The following is an 11,556-nucleotide window of genomic DNA, read 5'->3' as shown; positions in this document are numbered from 1 at the left end:
ATAAATGGCTTCATATGATCACTATCCTTAAATAAAAGACATATTTGCATGATCAGTCATATTTCTGCCAGGGTATGCAAACTTTTGAGCACAACTGTATCATCTTACATGTGTGTGTGTGTGTGTGTGTGTGTGTGTGTGTGTGTGTGTGTGTGTGTGTGTGTGTGTGTATACTTGTACATACATACGTATATATATAGAGAGAGAGAGAGAGAGAGAGTACTGTGCAAAAATCTTAGGCATATAAGATGTTTCACACAAACATTTGTCTTAAGATGGTTATTTATATCTTCAGCTTTAGTGTGTCAATAGGGAATATAAATGTTAGACTCACAAACATTATTTTGCAAATAGAAAAGATTAGAATAGAAGAACAGGGAGCCCTGCAACAGATGTCATGGCCCCCACAAAGCCCCCCACTGAACATCGAGTCAGTCTAAAATTACATAAAGAGACAGAAGCAATTGAGACAGCCTAAATAGATAGAAGAACTGTGGCGAATTCTCCAAGAAGCTTGGAACATCCTATCTGCCAACAACCAAGAAAAACTGTGTCCAGGTGTACCTAGGAGAATTGGGGCTGTTTTAAAGGCAAAGGTGGCCACACTGAATATTTATTTAGCTTTTTTATGTTTACTGGACTTTGTATGGCATTAAGTGATAAATGAAAACTATTTATGGCATTATTTTTGAAGACATCCTCACTATGCAACATGTTTCACAAGTGCCTAAAACTTTTGCACAGTACTGTGTGTGTGTGTGTGTGTGTGTATATATATATATATATATATATATATATATATATATATATATATATATATATAGATACACACACACACAAACACACACACACACACACACAGTATGTATGTCCTGAGAGTCAAGCCCTTGATCATGATGTTGCTAGTTCTGTGCTTGTTTTGTAAAATAAAATAAAAACAATCTTAAAAAAGTACTTGTTTTATTTCCTTAAAATTAATACATATGTCTGATGAAACGACTTTCATATACTTTTAACTGTACACTGTCCGTATACACTTTAGGGCAGCTGTCCTGTATATCACGATGTTGTGCTCATTCAGCTCTCTCTAGTGGTGAAAACCGAGCAGCGCCTGTAAATGTGAAACACCCCTTACGCATGCGCTGTGTACAGCCGGCCGATAGAACGATGTAAACATGGCCGCTTCCAGTGCCCGCCGCGCTTCACGCTGGCTGTCAACCGGTTTACTTGGACACCGCGGTAGCTGTGCACTCTTAAATTCCTCTAGACACGGAGATATTTTGTCTTTGACGACAAGGGGGACTCGCAGTTATGTAACGGGTGTAATTTAAGCTGCTGGAGGCATGGAGGAGGTGTGACATTGAAGGGGGTGTCAAGTGAGCCGCTTACGTACGAGCAAAATGGATGCAATGAACTACAGAATTATTTTGCTTTGACATATCAGGAAAAGGGAATACGTGGCATTGTTATAGATGGAGGGTTTTATCCATTTATGTCACTGAAATAAAAAATAAAATTAAAAAAATCTTCCACCTGTAACGCCCCCTCTTAATAAACCTTTCATAGGTATTGTGACGTTAGTTGTGAAAAGCGACAGTAGCAAAATAGCGTTCTCAAAACTGGCAACCGTCATTTTATTTGTCTGTTTAATGGGCTAGCTCTTCCAAAAACGAAAGTTCTCTCATTATTCTCACCCTCATGCCATCCCCGATGTATATGACTTACTTTTTTGCTAAACACAAAGATTTTTAGAAGAACATCTCAGCTCTGTAGGTCCATACAATGCAAGTCAGCAGGGTCTAAATCGTTGAAGCACCTTTAAATTGTTTGAAGGACATCAAACAGACAACATCTGATGCCAGATGTCTCTTCATACTTGATGGAGCTTCATGGTTTGTGCATTTGTATGTTTTAGAGTAGATTTTTCAGCTGTCAATTATTCCATACCAGTTCTGTGTGCCTTCAGCAGGACTTCTATGAGGTTTTGGGGGTTCCTCCTACAGCCACTCAGAAAGAGATTAAGAAAGCATACTACCAGGTTTGAGAACTCATGTCAAATCAGTTTTCATCTTTGAGGCTGATTTGCTCTGGGAGTTTAACATGAATATTTTCTCTCAGTTGGCCAAGAAATACCATCCAGACAACCCCCAAGCAAAAGAGAAGTTTGCCAAACTGGCCGAAGCATATGAGGTAAGGAAGGTTTTGGTGTGCACTGGTGTGTATTTGAGTGAATTTTTTGGATAGTTCACCAAACATTACTCACCCTCATGATATCCCAGGTGTGTATGACTTCCTTTCTTCACCAGAACACATTTGAAGAAAAATATCTTAGCTCAGTAGGTCCTTAAAATGCAAGTGGATGGTGATCAGACATTTGAAGCTCCAAAAATCGCAGTGAGCAGTGCTGTGTATGTATGAGGTACTGAATGTCTGTTGCAGCTGTGCTTCAGGTGTATAGGATGGACAGACAGTAAATTTGCCAGTTGGGAAGACATACATGTATGTTACATTCAGGATAAGTTCAAAAATATTTCCCCTTGTGTGTCTCTGTTACTAAACGAATGATCATTATTGCTAGTATTGGAATATTTAGTTTTATGTTTTGTCAAACGGATAGTTCGGGCCTTGATGCTGATTGGTCAGTAATTATTTTTAGAAAAGCACATCCTTTCATACCTTACTCCTTCAATATGTCTTCAATTTATCCTTTGTATTAATGTTTCTTTATTCTAGTTTTTTTTATAGTGCTTTTGTTAAATTTGCTGATTATTCTAATTAGGGTTGCAAATTTCTTGAAACTTTCGTAATCTACAGTTGTAAACGTTCATGAATGAAAATCGACAGCTTGAAACTCAAAAAATACAAGTTGCTTATTTTTCTTCAATCACAGCTTTATTTATACAAAGTTTTATTTTTGACTAATCAACCGTTCTGATGCAAACTTGAAAACATCAGCATCGGAGATGTTTAAAATGAGTTTAGGTACTGTAGAAGGAAACGTGGAAACATAAAATTGCCACTGGAGTACAGTAAGCACAGTATGTGTACGTAGCCTACAGTTTAAAAATAATTTAAATAAATACACTTAAGAAATTTGAGTTGGTATTTTCCTCTTAATACATTTTCATTTAAAGGAATATTCCGGGTTCAACACAAGTTAAGCTCAATCGACAGCATTTGTGGCATAACGTTGATTACCACAAAAATTGATTTTCGACTCGTACGTCCTTTTATTTAAAAAAAAGCAAAACTCACTTACTGTGGAAGTGAATGGGGCCAATTTTTGAACGTTAAAATACTCCGTGTTTCAAAAGTATAGCCACAAGACATAAACAATATGAGCGTTAACAGAAGTTTAGTGTGATTAAATCACTTACTTACCTTTCCTATGTAATGTTACAGCCAATTTTACAACTTCGTTGCCATGACGATGTAATGTCAACAAACCCTAAAATGACTGTAAAAATGGCAATTTAAACAACTTTACAGCTCAAAAAATATGCAAGTTTGAACAAAAGAATTAATGTAAGTGCTTTTGTAAATTATAAGCTTCACATTTCTGTGTTTAACCCTCCAAAAATTGGCCCCATTCACTTGCATTGTAAGTGCCTCACTGTAATCTAATTTTTTTTTATTTGACGTACGTGTCGAAATACCTTTTTGTGGTTATCAATATTATGCCACAAATGCTGTCAATTGAACATAACTTGTACTGAACCCGGAATATTCCTTTAAGTGTATTTTTTAATACATTGAGGGTGTGTTTGGTATGAATTTGTGAATTCAAACCTGCATGCTCTCCGGGCGAAAACTGATGAGATTGTTGGTGCGGATGATACGTGGAGACCGTGCTTGTTGTCATGTTGGACTTTAACACACTACCATGGTTTATGCAGTGAACGTAATGTTCATCTATAAAGAAATGCTCCATGATTAGCAAGGAAGTGAAGGATGTGCGTCTGTTTTTTTTTTATTTTGTTTTGCTGACTGGACGTGACATGCATTGCACAAGCAGCAGTGCGCTCTCTAGCTGTGAATGACTGTATAGACAGTGTTTTCTGTATCTGTTGGCAAGATTACTGAACGCATTTGTGCTGAAATTGATGATTGAGAAGCTAAATCGAACAAACAATTAATAACAAATAATCGATCATTGATTATTCATTAACATCCCCAATTCTTATTTTAATATTTAAAACTGTTCATTTTCATTTCAAGTCATTTTCAAGTTGTTTTTATTTGTATAGCACATTTCACAACACAAATCGTTTCAAAGCAGCTTTACAGAAAATCATGCATTAACAGAAAATGAAACTGTAATATCTATAAAGTCATCATTGTGTAATTTGATTAAATATGATTGTAAATTGTGTATAAAAATAAATATTTAAATAATAATTGTATTTAGAACCCCAGTGAGCAAGCTGTGGCAAGGAACACAAAACTCCATAAGATGTTGGTTAATGGAGAAAAATAACTTTGGGAGAAACCAGACTCACAGTGGGGGCCAGTTCCCCTCTGGCTAACAGCATGACTATAATGCCAATATTACTTAATTATGTGCAGTGCAAGTCATGGTCATTTTACTTAATACAACTTGTTTACTCAATTTGCCCTAATTGTATTTTACATGTTTTGCACTGCTTTGTAAGGCTGTCGAAATACAATTCAAAATATGAATACTCAGTGAATAAAAATGCACATTCAAATGCAAAAAATGCTGTTTCAGGTTGAATGGAGTTCAATTTGAAAAAGCACATCTCCAAATCCCTGCCTTCTGTTTCATTCTGTTAATTCTGACAACACTCATAGTGCTAAAAAAGTTTTTATTGTTGATAACAGCAAAAATATTTATCACTACATTAATTCACCTCTATATATTGTTGAAAATGTTTTAAGAAGATAGAAAATGTTCCTGGTTTACTACCTTTAACTGTCGAGGCCGCTGCCATATTGATTCTTTTCACGTGACGTCATGACTGTCACGTCGGAGCTTTCATTGAATTCCGAGTTTACAACTTGTTATTACGAGTTCTTCGAAGACGTGAATGCTTTTCACAAATCGGAATCTCGTAATTCCGACATGACGTGAACGCACCATCTAAATCTGTATTGAAATTGAAAACTACTGCTGATTCAAGCAATTTATAAATGTGTTGCAGGTCCAGAGGTGTCCAGTATTTCGTCATGATGGGTCTGATATCCATTCTGTGTGATGATTTCAGTAGCACAAGCGATACTGGGGGGAAAAATCAGAGCACAGGGCCTGTACAGCACCATCGACATTGCGGTTAGAGAAAAAAAAAGAGAGACTTTTATAGAGCCTTAATGGAATTCATCAGTGCTGTAAGTTTTTGTATGGCTAAAAGAGGATATGTCTTTCAGATTCCTCCAGGCATTCAGACAGACCAGAAGATAAAACTGGCAGGAAAAGGCATCCTACGCATGAATAGCTTTGGTTACGGAGACCATTACATATCAAAATCAAACTTCCCAAGTAAGGGACATTCACAGGCACACACGCACACACTTATGCATATCCTGTTTGTGTTTATCTCATGTGTCTCATGGATTCTCTACAGGAAGCTGACAAACTCTTAAGTTATGCAGAAGATGAGACCGATGTGGAGGGGACTGTTAATGGAGTTACCAAACCAGCCAAAGGTAGATCACCATATATTCTCTTTTATATATAAAGCTACAGTATTTATAATGACTACAGACTTACCCTAGCCCTAAACACACTTATTTAATTTTAAATTAAGCTATCAGGCTGGACAGACCTCAGAATCAGAACAGAGTAGAGAGGAAGAGCCAGAGAAAGGAGGATTTTTCTCTAAATTGAAGATGATGTTCACCTAAAGGTCCTTGAAGGTAGTGGTCTTATCATGGTTTAGTGTAGACTTGGTGATATGAATACAGGGATTTCAAATAATTTTAGATCTAATCATCACAACAAGGTCTACATGTGGGTCATACAGAGAGCTGGTAGATTATGAAGCTTACTGTTCACACAACAGATAATCTTCTAATCATTGGGGATTTTAATATTCATGTATGTTATCCATCTAATCCATTGGCAAGAGAGTTTTCTGAACTTGTTGAATTTAAAGCAGTCCATCCATGATTCTACACACAGACATGGACACACTCTTGATCTTGTTTTATCCATGGGGTTTCATATTTGTAATGTAGTACAAGACAATTGCCATTCTGATCATTAACCTGTCTTTTTTTTATGCAAATCTTCCCTTTTTCATTTCTAAAACTCCACTGGCTGACACTTATTCACGTTTTGTCAGTGAGTCTGCAATTAATCTATTTGTTGAGTCTTATGTTGCTTCAGCACTTTTTAGTATTACTGAATCCAAGCCCTCCTTAGGCACAGAGAAGCTGACTGCTTTGTTTAATTCTACATGTCTGGACATTATAAATAATTTTGCCCCTCTTAGGCGTAGACACGCCAAATCACAACCACAGCCTTGGTATAATGACGAGACTCGTGCTCTGAGGCAGATCTATAGGAGAGCAGAGCGAAAATGGAAGAGAGATAAACTTCAAATCTTTTATGAAATGTTACAAGATTCTCTCCACAATTACCAGCATGCAGTCAAATCCGCTAGAACAAAATGCTTTTCTGAAATAATCCATAGAGATACCAATAACCCCACAGTTTTTTTTAACACTATAAACAAGGTGCTCAATCTACCATTGTCTGTTGTTGATTCAACCCCGATGTTTGTGAAGATTAACTTCATAAATAAAATTGATCTTATTAGATTACATTTCATAACTTCCAAATATGACCCAGTAAGGCCTATCCCTAGCTCCTGTGTTTTTTTTTTTGTTGTTGTTGTTGGGTTTTTTTTTTCAATTTGAGCCTATTTCTCTTGAAACATTTGCAAACATCATCAGCGAGGTTAAACCAACAACCACTCCGTTCGATCCAAGTCCTTCTTGGCTTTTAAAAGACCTGTTTGATACTGTAGGATCTACTGTACAATCAATTATCAACAGTTCTTTATTAAATGATAACGTCCCACCCTGTCTTAAGCAAGCAGCGGTTCAGCCCTTAATGTAAAAAACAAATCTTGATCCTACTATATTACATAATTTTCGACCAATATCCAAATGACCATTTTTATCAAAAATTTAGAGAATGTGGAGGAAGGAGTGTGGGCTAGGATTCTAAAAAAACGTCAAGTCTGCATCTAGAGGCGCAAGGGTGCATCTGATGCAATTCAAGATTTTACATTGATTCTATTGGACCCCCTCTAGATTGTATAGGCTTGGTCTTAAAGAAACACGCACCTGCTGGCGATGCCAATCACAAGATGGAGACACAACCCATGTTTTTTGGTGGTGTGTTAAGATCCCAAAATTTTGGTTGAAGGTTCAGAATTTTATGTGTGACGTATTGGGCACTCGGATTTCGTTTTGTCCCAGACTCTGTGTTTTGGGCTATGGGGCGGTCATCGATGTGGGGAATAAACACATAAAAAATTGGGTTCTGACCAGTGTAATGATCACAGACAAATTATTTTAAGGGGATGGAGGTCGGCTGGAGCTCCCTGATTTCAGGAGTGGTGCACGGAGATGGGGAGGGTGGCGGCTTTTGAGGAGTTGTCATTTAGATGATTGGGTTTCTTAGATTTGTTTGTTGGGAAATGTGGCAACTATTTTGAGTTTTTGAAGGGCTCTCGGGGAGGAACAGTGGAGAGAGAAGTTTAGTTTTAAATCTGTGTGATTATGATATACAGTTGTGCTCAAATTTTGCATACCCTTGGAGAATTGGTAATATATGTACCATTTTTAAAGAAAAAATGAGTGAGCAGGCAAAACACATTTCTTTTATTTCTTATGGGATTCATATTCAACTGTAGGTTATAACAGAATGGCACAATCATAAAACAAAACATGGCAACAAAGAAAAAAATGAAATTACCCCTGTTCAAAAGTCTGAATACACTTAGTTCTTAATACTGTGTATTGCCCCCTTTAGCATCAATGACAGCGTGCAGTCTTTTGTAATAGTTGTGTATGAGGCCCCAAACTCTTGCAGGTGGTATAGCTTCCCATTCGTCTTGGCAAAATGCCTCCAGGTCATGCAAAGTCTTTGGTCGTCTTGCATAAACCGCACGTTTGAGATCTCCCCAGAGTGGCTCGATGATATTAAAGTCAGGAGACTGTGATGGCCACTCCAGAACCTTCACCTTTTTCTGCTGTAACCACTGGAGGATCAACTTGGCCTTGTACTTAGGGTCATTGTCGTGCTGAAAAGTCCAAGAGCGTCCCATGCGCAGCTTTCGTGCAGAAGAATGCAAATTGTCTGCCAGTATTTTCTGATAACATGCTGCATTCATCTTGCCATCAAAAGTTTGCATACCCTGGCAGAAATTGTGAAATTTTGGCATTGATTTTGACCAGTACAGTTCAATTACTTATTAAGTAGTGGAAAATTCGGGGATCTCTTGATACCAAGCCAAGGTCAGGTAGACCAAGAAAGATTTCAGCCACAACTGCCAGAAGAATTTTTCAGGATACAAAGAAAAACCCACAGGTAACCTCAGGAGAAATACAGGCTGCTCTGGAAAAAGATGGTGTGGTTGTTTCAAGGAGCACAATACAACGATACTTGAACAAAAATGAGCTGCATGGTCGAGTTGCCAGAAAGAAGCCTTTACTGCGCCAGTGCCACAAAAAAGCCCGGTTACAATATGCCCGACAACACCTTGACACGCCTCACAGCTTCTGTCACACTGTAATTTGGAGTGACGAGACCAAAATAGAGCTTTATGGTCACAACCATAAGCGCTATGTTTGGAGAGGGGTCAACAAGGCCTATAGTGAAAAGAATACCATCCCCACTGTGAAGCATGGTGGTGGCTCACTGATGTTTTGGGGGTATGTGAGTTCTAAAGGCACGGGGAATCTTGTGAAAGTTGATGGCAAGATGAATGCAGCATGTTATCAGAAAATACTGGCAGACAATTTGCATTCTTCTGCACGAAAGCTGCGCATGGGATGCTCTTGGACTTTCCAGCACAACAATGACCCTAAGCACAAGGCCAAGTTGACCCTCCAGTGGTTTCAGCAGAAAAAGGTGAAGGTTCTGGAGTGGCCATCACAGTCTCCTGACCTTAATATCATCGAGCCACTCTGGGGAGATCTCAAACTTGTGGTTCATGAAAGACCACCAAAGACTTTGCATGACCTGGAGGCATCTTACCAAGACGAATGGGCAGCTATACCACCTGCAAGAATTTGGGGCCTCATAGACAACTATTACAAAAGACTGCACGCTGTCATTGCTGCATTGATTTGTGTGTGTGTGTAATCATTTGTGACCACAGGGATGTTGTTGAGGGTCAGGGTGGGAGGGGAAATAGTGAGGTTAAATGTTGATTTTGTATATATGTTTTGCTTTGTTATTTATATGCATCAATAAAAAAAAATTTTAATCAGAAACATTTAGAGAAGGTTGTTTTGTCCCAGCTTTCACCGTTTTTACTGGAGAATGATATTTTAGATAATTTCCAATCAAGATTTAGAGCCCATTACAGTATAGAGTCTGCTCTTTTAAATGTCTCAAATGACTTTGGGATTTCTGTGATTTTAATTATGTTAGACCGTAGTGCCGCATTCGACACTATTGATCACGCCATTCTTTTAAACTGTCTGGAGTGTGAAGTTGGCATTCGTGGGACTGCTCTAAAATGGTTTGAGTCATACCTGGAAGGGAGAACGGAAACTCCTCATCCTCCTCAGTTACCCTAAAATATGGCCTCCCTCAAGGATCTATTTTGGGTCCAATTCTGTTCTCGTTATGTATGTGCCCTTTAGGGACTATTTGTTGCCATCATGGCATCTCTAATCAACCAGTATGCAGATGATACACAACTAGATCTTCCTTTGAAAATTTAGAAAAATGAGTCTTTGAAGCCCCTCATGGACTGCCTGGAAGATGTTAAAGGATGGTTGTCAAATAACTTCCTCCAGCTAAATGAAAGTTAGATATTGTCATTTTTGGCACACCTAAACATAAAGAAGAATTTGCAAAGAGACAAGCTCCTTTATCAATGACCGTAAAAGACAATGTGAAAAATCTTGGCGTCATATTTGACTCCACTCTTAAATTTGATAAACAAGTAAACTCAGTTGTTAAAGTCAGTTTTTACCAGCTTAGAATGATTTCAAAATTAAAACGTTTACTTAATTTTAAAGATATGGAGAGAGTTGTTCACCCTTTTATAACATCTTGCCTGGACTACTGCAGCAGTCTTTACTCTAGAATTTGTCAGCGGCAATTATCTTGTCTGCAGCTTGTGCAGAATGCTGCATCCAGGTCTATTAACAGGTACTAGGAAGAGAGAAAATATTACTCCTGTTTTGTGTTCTCTTCACTGGTTGCCAGTTCAGTATAGAATTAATTTTAAGATTTTTATTATTTGCTTTTAATGTATTGCACAATCAGTCTCCGAAATATATTGCAGATCTCTTAAGCCTCTATACCTCTTCGAGGCCTTTAAGATCTACAGATCAAATGCTGCTGGCTGCCCCTCGGTCTAGGTTACAATCAAAGGGTGATCGAGCTTTTTTTGTAATTGCCCCAAAATTATGGAATAATCGTCCCCTTCAAAATCATTCTCCTTCTGTTGAGACTTTTAAATCAAGCTTGAAATATTATCTTTTTACATTGGCCTTTCAAGTCTTAGAAATGAAATGTAGGACATTACACTTTTTGGAGTGTTTGTATTTTGTGTTTTATATTACTTGTGTTTTTGTATGTGGTACTTTTTATAACGTTACAGTGTGTTTTAAAATGTTATAATTGTAAAGCACTTTGGTCAACTTTGTTGTTTTATATGTGCTTTATAAATAAAGTTGAGTTGAGTTGCTTTTATATACAGTACGTATAGACTGTACATTTACTGTTTAATGGTTATAGTAATAGAAACAAAATCAACACAGATAACTTTTTGTTTTAATTTAGGTAAAAGATCTTCAAGGCACTGAACAGTTGGGTTGTACTTATCTTCACACTTGCTTGAAGGTTCGTCTTTCGGTCAAAGAAGGATATGGAGCAAGAAAGAAACAAAGACTCGGCAGAGCAGCAGATGATATTTCCAATCTCCCATCTGCTTATACAGATAAATTGTGAAGGCAAATGAGAATTGAACTGATTCTGTTTTGTTTTTTATATATATAGGACCCTCCACCAATACTCAACCGGATGATGCCACACACCTAGCCTCATTGTGCTGAATGTGTGCTGTTCATTGTATAGTGTTGTTTCTGAGGAGAATGTCTGAATAAATGTTCAGAACTTTATAAACTGGTGAAATTGTTCTTGTTAAAGAGACAATGGTAACATTTTACAATAAGGTTCTATTTGTTAACATTAGTTAACATGAACTAACAATGAACAATTATTTTACAGCATTTATTAATCTCGGTTAATGTTAATTTCAACATATAGTAATACATTTTTAAAACCAAAAGTTGTATGCACTATGAACTAACAGTGAACAATTGTATTTTTAACTAACATTAACA

General features: G+C 37.4%; 1 long non-coding RNA gene across 3 annotated transcripts; it reads left to right on the top strand.

Annotated features, from left to right (window-relative positions):
* The first annotated feature begins 1,160 nt into the window (after positions 1-1,160).
* LOC127438858 (uncharacterized) lies at positions 1,161-11,335 on the top strand. Of its 3 annotated transcripts, none has more exons than XR_007896822.1 (7): positions 1,161-1,892; positions 1,970-2,038; positions 2,119-2,190; positions 5,163-5,290; positions 5,386-5,497; positions 5,583-5,664; positions 10,994-11,335. It is a non-coding gene; the product is annotated as an uncharacterized LOC127438858 (long non-coding RNA). The 3 variants fall into 3 exon arrangements; XR_007896823.1 differs by having other exon boundaries at positions 1,967-2,038; XR_007896821.1 differs by having other exon boundaries at positions 1,161-2,038.
* Positions 11,336-11,556: the final 221 nt, after the last annotated feature.

Source organism: Myxocyprinus asiaticus, chromosome 50 (assembly GCF_019703515.2).
Source record: "Myxocyprinus asiaticus isolate MX2 ecotype Aquarium Trade chromosome 50, UBuf_Myxa_2, whole genome shotgun sequence".
In the NCBI taxonomy this organism is placed as follows: domain Eukaryota; kingdom Metazoa; phylum Chordata; class Actinopteri; order Cypriniformes; family Catostomidae; genus Myxocyprinus; species Myxocyprinus asiaticus.
Note: the sequence above shows the minus strand (reverse complement) of the source record. Positions and strands in the feature narration are given on the sequence as shown.